At 35.0% G+C, this 12,841-nt stretch overlaps 1 protein-coding gene across 2 annotated transcripts in view; it reads left to right on the forward strand.

Annotated features, from left to right (window-relative positions):
- The first annotated feature begins 346 nt into the window (after positions 1-346).
- LOC129253618 (dentin matrix acidic phosphoprotein 1-like) overlaps positions 347-12,841 on the forward strand; it is a 29,988-nt gene continuing 17,493 nt past the window's right edge. Inside the window, exons 1-3 of one of the 2 annotated variants that reach the window (XM_064108199.1) lie at positions 347-478; positions 10,226-10,332; positions 11,493-11,636. The gene's annotated coding sequence lies outside the window, so the exon portion shown is untranslated. Of the gene's footprint in view, positions 479-9,669; positions 10,333-11,492; positions 11,637-12,841 lie in introns of those variants that run through there. The other variant, XM_054892044.2, reaches the window with a different exon arrangement.

Consider the following 12,841-nt stretch of genomic DNA (forward strand, 5'->3'; position numbering starts at 1 on the left):
TCTTTATTGTATATATGTCAATATGCACTCGTCACAAGTTTTGCTTACTGAGTTGCTACCTCCATTATTGCAAAAATTTTGAAACTGTGTTAATGCTTTTATCTTTGGAAATACATGTTGAAATGAATTGAATTGAATCGAATTGAATTAATGATGACGATGTCGATTCACAACTGCATAAAACTAAAAGAGATGTCTCTAGACTAATTTGCGTCAATCGAGGTAGATAAATTTATCCACTTCTATATATGGCGTCAATCCGGATCTCTCACAAAATGGTTCTGAGCCCTCTACCGGGAATAATAAAACGTCGTCTGCTGCTACGAGACGGAGTACTAGGCTAGCTGTGTGCGTTGTTTAATCCGGGTCTCTATACACAGAAACAGTACACTCGGCCAGTTTATTGGACGACTACAATGCAAAACGCGGCAAAGACGTCGAAAATGTGAAGCAGTTTTGATCATCTGAATGTGAAAACGTAAGTATAGGTTTCCTTTTATGTGATGTTAAATCTTTCAAGCGCTAATACCCTAATTTGAACTGTGAATTTCGTTTGGATGTTGATAATAATTAATATGGCTATCCGGATGGCTATGCCTCAGGGGCCTCGGTCATGTGGCCTGGCTGTGGCTGTTGTATGTTGAGTGTTGCAAGGAGAGGTGATATCTCCTTGGTTGAAGGCAATGAGCTGTATTAAAACCAAGGCAATGTCTCCCATTCTGCATCAGGGGCCGATTGCCCGAAAGGGTCTTTTTGCAAGGACCGTCTTTCGTGTCGCCCATTTTTTATGATGCGCCATGTGAAACGCATTTCAAATAAATTATCAGCAAACATATTTTATTCGTCCGTTAAAATAAACAAAATATTTGTGATATATCATGAAATTGTATAAAATTTGATCTAAAAGCAAGCTTACGAATTTTACTTGTTTATGATAAATTTCAGAAACACCTCGCTTATAGCGCATCATAAAAGATGGGCGACACGAAAGACCCTTTCATGCAATCGGCCCCAGGGAGCTGGGAAAGCTATAGCCTGCGACTAGGAGTTCTGTCTTGGGTTAGGAGAGCTGGGGCCTTCCCCAAGACTCATTCAGCTAGGTGCTAATTTAGACTGAAAGTTTCAGTCTCTGTGTTGTTGGTTGTTTCTCTTGATTACCGGTATTCATAGAGGAGAAAGAAAAAAGTTTTTGAAATATTTCAAAATTCTTCCAAAGAGACTGATTTCAACTGTAGAGGTGCTAGGGAGGTCAAGGTCATTTCTGTCTCAGCTTTAAGAAAATCCAAATATTTTGTAATTGATAAATAACTAGGAATAGACCTAGTAGGATTTCAAACAAACTTCAAGCATATTGGTCACCAGAAAGGCAGAAGCACAACGAACTTGTCCCATAGGCCTACCTTCTTTCAAAGTTTTATTTTAATTTTCAGCCCAAAATAGATGGATCCTCACTTTTTTCAAAAGATTTTATACTCATACTCTTCACCAATGAAATATGAGGAAAGAGCAAAGTAAAGACATGAAACAATGTACATAAATGTGATTTGACATTTTCAGTTTCCTATAATTTTAGCACAGAGTTAGTCCATGACTGAAGTTTAGAATATGGGCTAGTTTTATTGTTTTCCCCAAATTATGTTTCTGATCAACTTAATACAAGTGTGTTTTAAATGATACCAAGCTGAACTACATTTGTTACATGACTGTATAATGTAATGTTGTATTTTCAATTTTTCCAACAGAAAATAAAATATGTAGACCTGAAATGTCTTTCAGGTAGAGGGATGTGTGGCATAGTGCTTCCCTGGGTGTTAACCAATGATATTATTTTGTAAGAAAGCAGAGATTTTGACCAGATATCAAGAGAACAATTGTGTATTTTTTATGAAAAGGAGCAAAATAAAACTTTCAGGTAAACTTGCAAAATCTTTTGAGAAAAACGTTTTCTGTTAAATTATATCCTTCAATTCATTATTGTTTTAGGGTAAAGTAATATAGGAATTGATTGTGATTGTAACATGAACTTTTGGGAGATATGTACCAAAACTAATAGTAAATAATAGGCTTTCATCACAACCATATCACTTTCAAGTCACCAGAAAAAAAGAATAAAATTAATTCAAGAAATTATTCTTGTGAATTTCTAAAAATTACAGTTTTGCCCTCGATGAGTGCTCATTCATACATGAGGAAAAAAGGAAAAAATACATGACCTGATGGATTAAATTTATTTCAATCATAACTAAGTTATATATTTGGGAAGAACATTTTATTTAAGAAGTAGAACAGTTTGATTTTATGGGGAACTTGATTGCCCCTTCTCCCCTGTATTCACTGACAATGTGTTGTATTGTTCTTTGAGATACATGTATGACTTTTACCTATTCAAATATAATACATATACCTTACTCATTTTAAACTGAAGATTTCTTTCCTTGTATTTTTTGGGAGTCAAACCTATGATTAGGATTACTTGGCACATAACCAGGGGGAAGCGGCAGGGAGCATGTGCCCCCACCAAAACAAGTCCAATGTCTGTAAAAAAATGATATTGTTATGAAGGAAATTCCTACATACCATACCGAGATGGTGAATTAATGTCAGTTCAACATTTTGTAACTTATTCCACTTAGACAAGCAACATTTTTCTATAAGAAAGGGTGTATACCCCGTCCGCCCCCCCCCCCCCCAACACATTGAGCTCTAGCTACACCCCTGATGATATTACACTTTGAAACATGCGGCCACCATGTTAGAACTAGTCCAACCCAATTATGACAGATTCATCACCTGACACCCATGCTTCATATTTTACCCCCTGCAGTGCTCCCCCCAATTCCCCCTTCCTCCAGACCAACCTGTGTTCAAAACAATAACATTTCATCTATTATGCCATGTTAAAGGCAGGGTTACATTAATGACTCTAAACAACATTTGCTCTGTTGCTGTGATAATAAAAGGAGAATGAGAATGCTGGTGTAAAAGTGGAAAAATCAAAGAAAAAGAGCACCAAGAATCTTCAAATTGAACAAAACAGTAAGAAATATGAGCAAAACAATGATGAGAGCACTATATTGTTCTCCCATTAATGCAAACAAGATCTGTAATATCACACATACAATTCTCCCCCTTTGGACACTAAAAATATACCTCTGAAAATATGTTTTGTTTTTGCTCATTCTAATGATAGAACAAATAATCCATGATATGATGTTGTGAAATCTGCATGTCTTCTTTTGAAAAAGAACACATGATGATGTGAGAGACAAAGATTACAGTGAAATCTGTACTAAAGTAAATAGGAAGTTGTACCTGTCTCATCAGTTATTATGAGCATTGTTTGTCAAACTTTATTATTCATTTAATCTTCCTCGAACTCGATCTGTTTCTTTTATTTTTCTCTTATGTAAATTCAACTGGTTCTAATGATTTGATTCTCCTTCAAAAGAATGACTGCAAGAAAATGTTGAAATGCACTCTCATAGAAATAAACATTTGAAACATTAAAGAACTTATCTATCATAAAGGGCATAAGTGCTCGTTTAATTGTGATTGAATGAAAAGATGGTGTTGGAAAACAAACAACATGATTTTTTCAAAACATGATAAAAAGTTTTTCAGTTACAAATATATTTTTGTTGGTTTATCAGAATTGGCAGTAACTAAAAAAAATAAAGAAATGTAAAATTTTCTCTTCTTACACTTGAACGATAATGCTTATTTTTCATGGAGTTTCTTACTGTGAACCAATTGAATGTGATATTTTTTTGACGAAATATTGCCCAAATATGACTTGTTCTGGCACATATTTGAGTTGACCGTTTCTCTTTACTGAACAAAAAAAAACAATGAGAAACCTGAATACATAATAAATTCACTTAGAAAAGCACAGTTGCATGCAATTATAATTAATGCCACTTGCTGGGAAAAATTCATGAATTGCTATACAGTGCGTATAAAAAAAACGGGACAGTTTTGAAAGGTCTATAAAAAATTTGTTTCAAATTATTATATCTATATTTTGATGTTAATAGATGATCTGAGATCTTATCTTTGAAATGCCATTTAAAAAAATAAATTTTGTTCATGCTTGAGCAAACACGGGAGGTTTTTGTCGGGGGTTCAAAAAGAGGCTTGCGCGGTTGCGCCAAAATGGAAGAAATTAGAAATTTGATGATTAGAATTTTGGCTAATCAGCAGACTTCCTCATAATCTTTTCGTTATCTTTGCCATAATTTTCTAATTATGCTATCAAATTTCATTTACAAATTTATTTATTTACCTGAATTATATTGTTTTTCATTATTTTAAACTTCTTTTACCTTTGAATTTTCCTTCATAAGTAAGAAAAGAAGAATTTTTGTCAACCCAAGTAAGAAGATTTGCATTATTAATTGGGAGAATTTGTAATTATTCAAATCCTTTTATTATGTGAAACAAATTATGTTATGGTACCTATAAAAGACATGAATCCTATTTTCAAGGGGTTATTGAATCCTTCACCAAGTTTAATTATGTGCTTTACAGGACAAACAGGAAAGGATTCATGTCTTTCAATGGCAATGGTGTATTGAGTCAAGTTTGAAGGAGCTAGATATGGCAGATCGGATAAAATGTATTAAAAAGTTGTGAATTCAATTCTTTATTCCATTTCCATTCAAAACATAATACAAAATAATATAAAGTAATACAAATCAAATACAATTTTACAGACGAGCATTCTTACAGTATAATAAACAGTATAATATTGAGCATAAATGGAAATGAAGCGAGCAAGCAAAAATTTCCACTTTTTATTAAAATATCAAATTTTGTGATTTTGACATAATATTCAGAAAATGATATCATATTTCACTTTCTATGTTTTCTGTTATTTTCCTTTCCACTTTTTTTCTTGGTCATGATTTTTTATTTGGGGGGGGTAGCACCCCGAGCCCCCACCCGTCAGTATGCCACTGTTCAAAGGCACCATAACCTTTGTAGCACACAATGAAAGGATTTTTTTTTTTTTAATGCGCTCTCCCATACTTTGGTTTAAAAAAAATGTTCTTGCCTAAAGAAGGAATATTCAAAGCTAAAAGAGAACATATTAAAAAGGAACAACAACAGAACTATTCGAGCAAAAATAAGTAGATTTGGAAATGAATTTTGACCGCATAATTCGAAAATTATGTCAAAGATAATGAAAAGGTTAAGAGGAAGTCTGCTGATTAGCAAGAAGTCCAACCATCATATTTATCATTTTATGCCATTTTGGCGCAAGCCTCCTTTTTAACCCTAGACAAAAACATTCCGTGTTCGCTCAAGCATGAACGAAACAAAATTATTTTAATTGCATTTGAAGGATAAGACTCCAGAGCACGTATTGACACCAAAATATAGAGATCATGATTTGAAACAAAAATCTTATAGACTTTTCAAATCTGTCCCATTTTTTTTATACGCACTGTATAGTGTGTTTGAAATGCACTAGCTTTGCTGTCATAGAGAATGATTGCCTACTATTCCGTCCAATGCTTATTTATCAATTTTCACCCCGACCAAACTAATAATTCCCCCATGCCATCAGGTAGTATCTACAATGTCCAATATGACTGGGTTTTCTAGTATAATCTCACGCCTGCTCACAAAAGAACCATGAATAATTTATCAGTTCCCGCCATTTTATGATAGGGTTGTTGGTAGGGAAATTATGATGAACCGCTGTATTGCCTTTCATGGTTGGCTGGTTCATAAAAGTGAATGAAATGAACTAATGAAGGCCTACGCTGTACATCAATTGTACCATAATAAGAAATATGTTGGATCAATATATTGTTATCAAAAGAATATAGATAAGCACAATACTCAGAGGTTCTCATACACTAATTCAGTTTTTTTATTGTTATGCTCCTTCAAGATAAGATTTTCAATCATGATGGGTGTTGTTTTCTGTATTTTGATATTTCATGTAATATACAAGGAATATCCAATTCCAAATAAAATAGAACCTTAAATTTAGAATATGAATGATTGAAAAAAGACACAGATATAAGGAGAGAGAGAGAGAGACAGCTGGGGAGGGAGAACAAAAGATTGCATTGACATCATTAAATTAATTTCAATCAGGTATTTTATCAGTATTCACTAGTTACCAAAGCAGTTTTTACTTGGTCAGGTTGATCAATTTTATAATGTTATTAGTCATCAAACACCATGTATTTCCACCATGATTAAGAATAATATCCTACTATTGGACTTTTAATGAGTAAGTTCAACACAACAACACATTATTGCAAAACATCATTATTACTGCATGACTCTTTCACAAGTGTGTAATAATTGTAAAGTTAATGAGCAAGAGCTTGCTTTTTTTTTTTTCTCAAGTGTACAAGAGTTATTTGTGTACTTGTTTGCAGGCAAATGGAATGACGCTTACCAATAATTTTCTTCTGTTGTTTGTGTCATTTTTGATATTGAGTAAATTTGCATTAATCCATCAGAGAATATAGCATTTGAAATCCATCTTTTTTTTTATAATGATAGTTTTTATAGACCAATTCACACATATTTTATAATGATTGCCATGCCCATGATGTTCCAGAATGAATGAGTGATAGCTGTAAGCAAGGAATGTCTTTACATTCTTGTTTGTGTTTTCCTATGTGATAAAGTACATGTTGATTTTGTCATGAAGTATGCCAGCTTCTACTAGAGCTGATATAGACCTCTTTTTATGAGTCTATCATTAAAAGACATGTCATAGACAGATAGTCAATTTGCTATCCATACATCACATTGTCCGATTATTTGCACATTTCATTTTGTGTTTGTCAGAGCAAGAATTCTTGAATGGAGCTGTCTGAAGTTATGACGTATTATACACTCTTTTCCCATCTGAGGTACCTTGCAGAGGAATCTTCAGAGATCGTGCTCATAATGCTCTATTCAGCCATTTAATCCAACACTTTCTTTTTCGCAACATAAATTATAATTTGAGAAAAATATGTTTGTTCTGAGTTTTGTAATTGTACATCCTGTCTATCATAATTCTACTGATTTTGCAATGTCAATCTTCATATTTCATTTACACACTTTGTTCAAAATATGTTTTACCAATTAAGGACAATAATTCTTGATGATACTTGAAAACGTGTTTCATATTAAGCAACTTGAACTTCACATGAATGAATGAATGAGTGAGTGAGTGAGTGAGTGAGTGAGTGAGTGAGTGAGTGGGTGAGTGAGTGAATAAATGAGTGAATGATGAGTGAGTGAGTGAGTGAATGAACGAATGAATGAGTGATTGATTGAAGGATTTATTGAAGGAATGAATGAACGAATAAGAGTGAATGAATGATTGATTGATTGAATAAATGAATGAATGAATGAATGAGTCAATCAGTGGGAGGGTGAGTGAGTGTGAACAAATGAATGAATGAATAACTTAAGACTAACATCATGACTTAAAATATAATAATGATATCAATATTTCAAACTCAAGAGGTAATATTGCTTGCATTCTTCAAATACTGTATGGCACTACATAAATCAAAGGTGAGAAACGGAAAGTGATAAGGATCAGATTCATTTGTTCTTTTATCAACAGAGATATTAAATCAATATTAATAGCTCAAGGACCAAAAGATTGTTTGAAGTCATGCCTGTGCACATTTATTATTCCTATTCTGGGGGTCAATTAATTCAGGGTCTACTGCTAAATGAGGTTGAGTGCTTTGTTATAAGATTTAGTAAAATGACAATTTTTTTTTCATTTTTGCTAGTATTCTATAAGACACAATTCGGCGGTCATCAGAACTGTCGTATCACACATACAATGGTGCAAACTCATTTCAGAGAAAATCTACATCAAAGTTTACTATAATTTTCACACTTAGTTCCCCCCGGGAGTTCCCCAGCCTTACAACATATTCATTGCTAGAAAAATACATGGTTGCAAAGACCAAGATAATTGCTTGACATTGGTATCCCTATTTTACACAAAACAAGGATCAGAGAAAATATATCAAAGGAGCTCCATGCTTGTAATTTCGGTTTGAGCGGTTTAGATTCCCCCTGGACAAAAACGCCATAGGAGATACAACCCTGACCGCGATTTCAATGCCCGCGGTCAGTCAAAACGTTGTTATCACTATGCTACAGTACACGTTTCCAATGGGATTTGCGCATTTTATTAAAAATTTGTATGGCATCGCCATGAAAATCACCTCATATCTCAGAAACTAAAATAAATTGCTGCCAAAAAATTTAGTTATGAATAGTATAGGACTTGTACTTTCATTTTCTACAAAAACCTCAAAATCAATTTTTTTAAAACCAAAATTGACTGATGCGACAGTTCGGATGAACGCCAAGTCGCCAACAACTTAACTTAACCTAGGTTGCATTGCTTCAGATCACAGAACTCTGCTTATTTTCTTTAAGTCTGACCTCTTATACTTCTGTAATAATTCTGACATTTAAGAATAATGACTTGCTTTGACTTAAATGACTATTCAACTTAAAAAGAGATTCGAGTCAAAAGGTTAACTTATAATTTTTTTTACATAGTTATCTTTCCACCATCCTTCCCCTATCCTTGCATTATATGATGGTGTAAGTCAGTATGATGTCTTTTAGACTTTAACCCTCCAGTAGTCAGCTCACAAAGTAAACATCTCAAACACTGATCAGGATTTGTTTTTATCAGAGTAACATGTCCATGTCATGTTAAATCAATGTACTAATGCTGGGGATGAAATGTTTATCGGTTTTGGTAGGTGAGAGAATAACAAATATTTACACAGTGTTTCAGTTAAGCCCACAGGCCCCCCCCCCCCTCTATCCTTCCCCTTCACACAAAGGTCTTGTTGTAAAGAAGGGGATATATATAAATATTTCTATTTCAGACTTAAGTTTAAAATAGCCCTTAATAATGCAGTGATAATGCAGTCATTTTATTTTGAAGAGTGTTTAGGTGCTGAGTGTGTTATTTTCATAGGTAGGATAAAGCACACTTTCTTTTATTTTGCAGCATACTTAGGCCTGGAAGTAATTACATTTAAGAAAGTTCTTTTTTTTTTCATTAAATAATATCAGTAAGAAAAGTAGTTGTAGTAGGAGTAGTAGGCCTAGTGTTAATATTATTAGTAGTAGTAGGTAGTTTTAGTCGTAGTAGTTGCTGTTGTAGTGAGAGTAGTAGTAGTAGTAGTAGTAGAAGTAGCAGTACTAGTAGCCAGAGTAGTAGTAGTAGTAGTAGTAGTAGTAGTAGTAGTAGTAGTAGTAGTAGTAGTAGTAGTTGTATAGCAGTTGTAGTCATCACTGTCATTGTTGTCGTCATCAGTGCCGTTGTCATAGTAGTAGGAGTGGTGGTAGTAGTATTAGTAGTAGTAGTGGGAGTAGAAGGAGTACTTGTAGTATATAGTAGTGGCATTGGTGGTGGTAATAACATTTGCAACTGTGTATAGCTTTGATGTATAGGCCTATAACAAATCTCAAACCCTAAAAGAAAAGATACTACTCTATATAATCCTTTGTCTCATTAAATCCTTCAAGCAAACACATGCTAACTCCTGCAAAGAAACATGTGTACTTATTACAAGGCTTCTCCAACTTATCCAAACAGAATAAATAAAAAGACATCAAGCTCTTAAAAATAAGACAGGAATTTATATCTTGATTCCTATCAGTAAGGCAGATCATATACAGTGTCAAACACGTTGTCTTTATATATGAATAAGAGCAGTGGTCAAAGATTAACTCATCAGTGGTCATTATGGCCAAATGTCCAATCAAGAAGTAGCTCTGCATTATTGGCGGTCAGTTTCAAACTGTAAGGTTGCTCTCCATTACATTGAATCCTTGAAGAGATGGATTAAGGTCTGTTTTGTCGGTTAGCAAACAGGTTTGCAAACAAGCTCCCTTCATGGGCCCTACAGGAGCTTACTGCCCCAGCCTTTGATTATCATTCACCCATCCATCTATTCCCCCATTGACTCAGACTGCTGAGAAGTCTGACAATTGCTATTTGGTGCACTCCAAGTATTCCTTTCTTTATATTTGGATTCAAGGATGGACCAAGACTGGATGTAAACCTTCATTTTCCTTGGTTTGAGCTGGGTAAATACTTGAGAATAATTCTGTTCTTAGAGAATGGTCTGTTTTTATGCACTGTTTGCTGATTGGTTGAATAAAGCAAGGAATGTAGAGAAGCTTTTGAACTGGTTATGTGTTCTTGATTGAGCAGGAGGCTACTGAGTTGACAGAACTATATACTTAGGATTTAAACATCTTGGAAACTTGACTTTGGAGGAAGTAAAATAAGGCCATGCATGCATCCAGCAAACGATTCAAGTAAGTTTTAGTATCATAAAGTAATGGTAGATACGGGGATTCTTTGCAGCCATCTTTTTACCAGAAATATGAGTTTGAAATTTGTCCTGGGGGGGGGCACTCAATAAATAATGCGTAGTGGGTATGTGCCGCGGAGGGGACCCCCATTTTTACACTCAAATTTCCGTTCCAAGGGATAGCATTTTTGTCTTATTGAGAAAAAGAAGAAAGAAATCCGCTCCAAAGCTTTGCATATATTTCGTTACGCCATTCCGGCTGCATTGATGTGCTACAATGAGCTGCAGCCGCAGAGCGCTGTCCGACCATCGCCTCTGCGCTAGCGCACCCGGGGGCCGTGCTGCCCGGCTAGCTGCATGTAGTATGCCCGTTCCATAGGGATGCATATACGCACTCACACGCTGGCGACCCGTTCCAAGGACCCCCGTTTTGACAAACATTTGTAGTTCCAAAGCCCGTTCCGAGGACCCTCCTTTTTACAATAAGCCCGCTCCAAGGCCCCCGTTTTTTTGTCTCGCCCGTGTTGGTGTTGGCATTGGTGTTGGACATCAACAAATCAATACATACATTTCTATGCAACAGGGCCCTGATATGTTACCTTTACTGACACAATTTTGGCGGTATTGGGACTGCTGTTGCCCCCCCCCCCAAAAAAAAAAAAAAAAGAAGATAAATAAATGAATGAATAAACTAACATATAAATAAATGAATAAATGAATAAATAAATTGATTAATTAATAATTAATTAATTAAATAAACTAAATCATTTGATCATTTTATGGAACTTTCAAGATTTTCATTTAATATCTGGAATATGTAGGGCCTACATGTGCTAAACTATTTCAAAGTAATCATTTTATTTTAGGTTTGCTCATTTGCAAAGTTTCCAAAGTAGTGGGGACTGGGACATGCTTTCACCAAAACTCTGCCTTCTCTACTTTCTTGCTTCATCATGCCAATGTATGTTACTCCTGATTACACATGTTATTGTGTGAGAAACAATATTTTTAAACTTTTTTAAAAATCATATGAAATGATGCATGGAAATAAGTTATTTTCATTTTTAAAAATTATATTGAAAGATCTTCTTTTGTTTGTACGGTAAAAGAAGTTTGAATTTATGACTTCAAATTAATGTTTACTTACTTTTGATCTTTGCTCAGAAGAGAATTGAAGCTACGTCCACATTGATTGTATGGTCATATTACTCCAATGCATATATGTTTGCATATCCTGTAAATGATGTTTGGATTCCAGCAATACTAGCAGTGTGCTTATAATGCAGATGTCAATAATGATAATTTGAGGTAATTATATTCCCATACATAGGTCTTTGTGTGCTTTCTGAGTTCAGTTGCTATGATTACTTTAGAAAAATGAAATCAGTCAATATTGACCACTGATTTTAATTGGTAATTACACTCTCAGAATGGTATGGACAGTTATAAATATTTGTGTGTTGACTTCCAGGCAAAATAATATTTTACATTTACGAACTATATGGTATGAATTACAACTGACCAATCAAAAACAAAAATTTGAGCTTAAGTGTAGAGCATGAAATGTAATGTTCAAAATTGTATTATTTTAAATAAATTAATTGAGTATTGAAATGGTAATCTTCAATTTAAAGCTTTACACTAATAAGTATTCCGGTAAAAAATTTGAAAAAATCATATGGACAAATGATATTTCAATACCCTTGCTAGAATTTTCCCCAGGAGTGGAAAAGTACATACATTGTGTGTAGGTGACAGGGGTGGCGGAGCGAAGTTGAAAGTTGGGGGGGCACAGGGAAAAAGTGCACTTTAAACATGGCCGTATGCAGAAATTTTTCACTGGGGGGCAGCAGGCATAAACTTTTTGGGGAAAAAATTGAAAGCGAGGGATCGAAGCGACTGAGCGTATCATTGAGGTGCTTTTGCATTTTGTTAAGTGAAATTGATGGATTTTGTGCATACTCTTGGTAAATTTTGGTGAGTTTTCATAATTGCAGGGGGGGGGGAACTGCCCCCACCTCCCCCCTGCATACGGCCATGACCTTAAAACTAAGAAAAAAATTACTTATCTACCCCACTCACATGACTCCTGAATATTAAGGCATGTAGGATTATTTTCACAAGTTTTTTCATTCATTATGCACTTGCTGAAGGAAGCAGAACGGTGCTAAATAAAGAAACCGGGCGCTCTCGGGCACAAAAAGGGTGGTTTTTCAGGACAATTTATCTAATATGAAGAAAAGGCACCTCTGAGAAGGCAAAGGGGCACTTTTAACACATAAAACAGGTCCTTCTCAGGTGAAAGGGGCACAGAACATGTTCATGGGGGCACTTTTCTTAGGTAAAAAGGGGCACTGATATGAGATAGGGCACCTATTAGAAGGCAAGGGGATACTTGCTCGGACATAAAACAGGTCCTTCTCAGGTGAAAAGGGCACAGAACACGTCCGTGAGGGCCCCCCCCCCCCCCCCGATCGCCACCCCTGGAAGGTGAGCCAAAATCTGATTACCTG

The sequence above is a fragment of the Lytechinus pictus genome, chromosome 2 (genome assembly GCF_037042905.1).
Source record: "Lytechinus pictus isolate F3 Inbred chromosome 2, Lp3.0, whole genome shotgun sequence".
Taxonomy (NCBI): domain Eukaryota; kingdom Metazoa; phylum Echinodermata; class Echinoidea; order Temnopleuroida; family Toxopneustidae; genus Lytechinus; species Lytechinus pictus.